Source organism: Sinocyclocheilus anshuiensis, unplaced genomic scaffold (assembly GCF_001515605.1).
Source record: "Sinocyclocheilus anshuiensis isolate Anshui unplaced genomic scaffold, SAMN03320099.WGS_v1.1 scaffold2150, whole genome shotgun sequence".
NCBI lineage: Eukaryota > Metazoa > Chordata > Actinopteri > Cypriniformes > Cyprinidae > Sinocyclocheilus > Sinocyclocheilus anshuiensis.
This window is the reverse complement of record NW_015557191.1, coordinates 72,506-77,386: the sequence shown is the minus strand read 5'-3', so window position 1 is coordinate 77,386 and position 4,881 is coordinate 72,506.

Sequence of the window (4,881 nt, the reverse complement as noted above, 5' to 3'; positions counted from 1 at the left end):
AGCCTTAGTGCTGTTTTATTGAAAATAATAGTCTGAAGTCACCATTATGGAAGTAAGCGCTTGCTTTAGTTGGGTTCCTGATCCTTGACTTTTTAACTTAAGGATACATCAGATGGATCCTTCGCAGCCTATCCTAATCCAGAATTCATAGTGCGCCTGTGGTGACGGGACTTTTATTCAAACAAAATAGCGGGTGATGGTTCTGTGGCGGCCAACGAATACACTTAGAAATGTAATTGTGTTTTAATTTACTCAAATAGCTAGCAAAAACAAATGTCACTAGGACCTCTTGTGTTCACAACAATTAGCCCTCACCCATATATAAAACCCACAACAATAAGTATAGGCCTATAAGGCTACTTAATAAGTAGACAAGTCTTTCACTTGTATTTTAATTTAATTTTATTTCATTTTTTATTTTACTAACCTTAAGATTGCAGCCCTGTCCTCTTCTTTTAGGACAGTTCTGGAGAAAATGGTGCTTCTGGGAAACTTAAAAATGAAATGAATTAAGTTATTACTTTTGTAATTTAAGTTATTTGTAAATGAAGCAATGTAATTGCTCTGTATTGTTTTAGTCGAAACTTGTAAATAAAAGACAAGTAGTAGTTCTGGAAATTGTTAATTTTTGCAAAACAAGTTATAATTTGTAAATGACAGAAATTCTTCTATACATTTTTTTTTGCCTCTGAATAACATTTGCAAATGAAAATAAATTGTTCTATACTGAAAGTACTTTTTACAACTAATTACAAAATAACTTAAATTCAGCATCAGAAAAACAACATCAAAATTTAATTAACAATATATAAAACAGATTGGAAAAAGAAAAAAAAAATCATTTTTATGTACGCTTTCATTCGGCTGAGCAGTGAGAGTAACTACTATTAGCAGATTGAGGAAAAAATGCATGCATTTAAAACCTTAAGTAAAAGTATTATCCTTCATACTGTAATGTACTTAGGGTATGAAGAGTAAAAGTAAAAGTAGCCCATGTATTCTGCAGAAAAAAACTTTATATATGATGGTCTTGCATTAATATTACTGCTGCACTACAGTGTACTGACGTTCAGGTTTATCCTGCAGTACAGGGGTCTGGTCTGATTTAAGGAAATGAGGAAAGGACTAATTGTGTAGAGCTATGACAAAGTAATTGGTGGAAGAAATATGAGTTACTTTAGTAAAGTACTTTCAGTAACTACTATTAGCAGATTGAGGAAAAAATGCATGCATTTAAAACCTTAAGTAAAAGTATTATCCTTCATACTGTAATGTACTTAAGGTATGAAGAGTAAAAGTAGCCTATGTATTCTGCAGAAACAACTATATATGATGGTCTTGCATTAGTATTACTGCTTCACTACAGTGTACTGTATGTTGCATTTTACTTCTGAATATGTTCAAGGTTGTTACATTTAAAATACTTTATATAGGCCTTGGGCAGTTTAATGTACAACAGTGCATGATATTGTAAAGGACCATGTTTTTGTATTGTAGCTGTCCTGTGAATAATGAATGTATTTCGATACACTCCACCACTTTGTTATTTTGCAGATGAAACAAACAAAGTTTATTGCTAGAATATTAACAAACAGTTGCTACAACTGCGAACCATATCAAGGCTGCTTCCGAAGCGCTCGGGCAAGTCTAGCCTACGGAGGACTCTTCTTGTTGCCTAGCAACTGTGAAAGCTGCCGTTGACGAGCGGCAGTAAAGTTTGTAAGTGAACTTTTTATATTCAGCTGCATAAAACTAAACAGGGTTGAAAACCTGTTTAAATAGGTTCACCATGGTCCATTTATGTACATAATAATCAATAATAGAATATACAATCACATTTTGGTAAGATAAGTCGACATTTAATCGCTTTGTATTTTTTCATGTCATTACAATATTCAAGTAAGTCGAAACCCAATACTTACATTTAAAGTGTAAGTCAAAAACTAACAATTCAGGCTCCAGTTATTTAAATTTTTTTAATTAACAAATAACATCTATGGCAGCTCTCTTCTCGTACAGTTGCTATGCGACAGGAGCGGCAATCGGGAACACCTGCTGGCGCAATCAGGAAATCCTGAGAAGGCTAGACTCGGAGCGTCCTTCGAAGACCGCGTTGGCTGCATCCTTCGAAGGACCCGTCCTCCGAAGGATGCGGTCTTAGAATTGGGACGCAGCTCTAGTGTTCCTTTCTAAGATTGACTTCACCTCTGACCTCTCCACAGGTGGAGCAACAGCTTAGCAATGGAGGCCTTGGAGCATATCAACGTTCTGGAATTGAAGGCAGCCTACCTAGTGCTAGAACATTTCTTACTTTCCATGTGCTTGTATGGTCCGTCAGCGTTCACCATGGTCCATTTATGTACATAATAATCAATAATAGAATAAACAACATAAAATCACATTTTGGTAAGATATAAGTCGACATTTAATCGCTTTATATTTTGTATTTTTTCATGTCATTACAATATTCAAGTAAGTCGAAACCCAATAATTCAGTAATTAAAAGTCAAAAACTAATAATTCAAGCTCCAGCTATTTTCATTTTCATTAACTAATAACATCTATGGCAGCTCTCTTCTCGCACGTTGCTACGCGACAGGAGCGGCAATCGGGAACACCTGCTGGCGCAATCAGGAAATCCTGAGAAGGCTAGACTCGGAGCGTCCTTCGAAGACCGCGTTGGCTGCATCCTTCGAAGGACCCGTCCTCCGAAGGATGCGGTCTTAGAATTGGGACGCAGCTCTAGTGTTCCTTTCTAAGATTGACTTCACCTCTGACCTCTCCACAGGTGGAGCAACAGCTTAGCAATGGAGGCCTTGGAGCATATCAACGTTCTGGAATTGAAGGCAGCCTACCTAGTGCTAGAACATTTCTTACTTTCCATGTGCTTGTATGGTCCGTCAGCACATTAACGGTTTATTTGAAATGATCAGGACAGCACTGGGGGCTTGTACCATGATGGTGGCTGAACAAACTCAGGGTTACAGGATTAGTTTCGAATTGACAAAACCAAACCAATCCAATCCAACTTTGCTGGTACCATGACACCGATCATCAACTTTGTCAAATCAGGCTTTGATTCTGAGTTTATGAAGTATGTGCACATGAAAGTGTGACATCAGTAATGAATAGCCAAACACATGCCTTGAAACTGTGATTCACTTCTTCCGAGAGTCAATGAGATTCAATGCCAAAGATTAAAAGATTAAAAAATATGAAGAATTTAAACACATTTACACAGCGAGAAGTTGTACATAAAAAATGACAACTTAAAGAAAACATCTTACCATATCAGTGCAAGTGAAAGTTGTATAGTTAGTTTATATAGTTGATAATAAATATAAGTATAAAGAGACCCAGACATAAGCTCATATGTAGTCATGTTTAAAGCTTTATTTATTGATTCTAAAGCTTGTTTTTATTGCATATTATCTGTATATATTTATATAAATTTAAAATAGAATGGCTTGTGTAATGGATTAAGGGTATAATTATTATATAAAATGATTAAAATGAATAATCATCATTAAAATCCAGACAATTTTTTCTTTAAAAATGTTTTACTGTTTAGTGCCCTTTAATTTGGAGCAAGAGAAACTGCAGGAGTGATTGTATTGTGTCAGAGATGTGTCACTTTGCTCAAACCTGATTGGTCAAAGTTTGTTTTGAAATCCCTAAACCAGAACATAAACTGCTGTGGAGTTAGCCACAAGTAATTATGGCAACGAACACCGCTAAAAGCCAAACCATTTTCATGGTGTCTAAATCCCAGAGTTTGTGCAAACTAAACTGAAACTTACCTGGCTAGCCAGCTAAACCGGCTTCAAGGTATAGGCCTCAGGCGTTCTTGTGTTGTCATGTTCGATGTAACACAAGTGATTATGATTGGCCACATGCTTTCTTGTGTTGTACACGGCATGTTCCTCATTAGCCATATGCTTTCATGTTTTGTTTAGTCTGGACACGCAGTTGATATGTTCTTAATGGCTGTGTGTTTTTGTGCCATGTTTTGTGTGAGCATATGGCCCTGTTTTGTTTGTTTCTATGTGCCTTGTGATTCGCTGTCTAGCGTTTAAACCCCGCCCTTCTTGTTACCTGATTATTGGTTTATTTGCATCACCTGTCTTCCCTTGTTACCTGCTTTGTTTGCTCTCCTATTTATTCTCCCTGTGTGCCCTGTCCTGTGCTGATCCATTGTTGAAATTCATGTATAATACATAAGAACACTCAGCAAAAAAAAAAAATTATAATAATAAAATAAAGAAAAAAGAAAGATAATTAATCTGTTTATTACTTTTGGAAAATATCACAAATATTCACAAACAGAAACAGGCAAATATTAAACCAAACGTCCACCAATATAAAACAGAATTGATTCATTATATATTTAATATTCTCAAACAACTGGCATTTGTAATAAAACATTTAATGAATACATAGACTATTTATACAGAAAATAGTTCCGGTCCTCAAATTTGATTGGTTAAGTAAATGTCCTATATTCGTTTCACTCTTTGTATCAATCTATTTCTCTTCTGGTTTTCCAGACTATGTGTGTGGTGCTGAGTTGAATATTGTCGCTATTGTAGACAGGGGGTTATTGATGCTGCTCATTCATAACAGGCCGCATGGATGGGCAGAGAGTTTTTGCCCAGAACAGGACCATTCCACCAAATCCACACAGGACAGACTGGGGCAGTTGTGGCCTAATGGTTAGAGAGTTTAACTTATAACCCAAAGGTTGTGGGTTTGAGTCTCAGGTCCAGCAGGGATTGTAGGTGGAGGGAGTGAATGTCCAGTGCTCTCTTCTGCCCTCAATACCACGACTGAGGTGAGACCCTTGAGCAAGGCACCGAACCCCCAACTGCTCCCCGGGCGTTG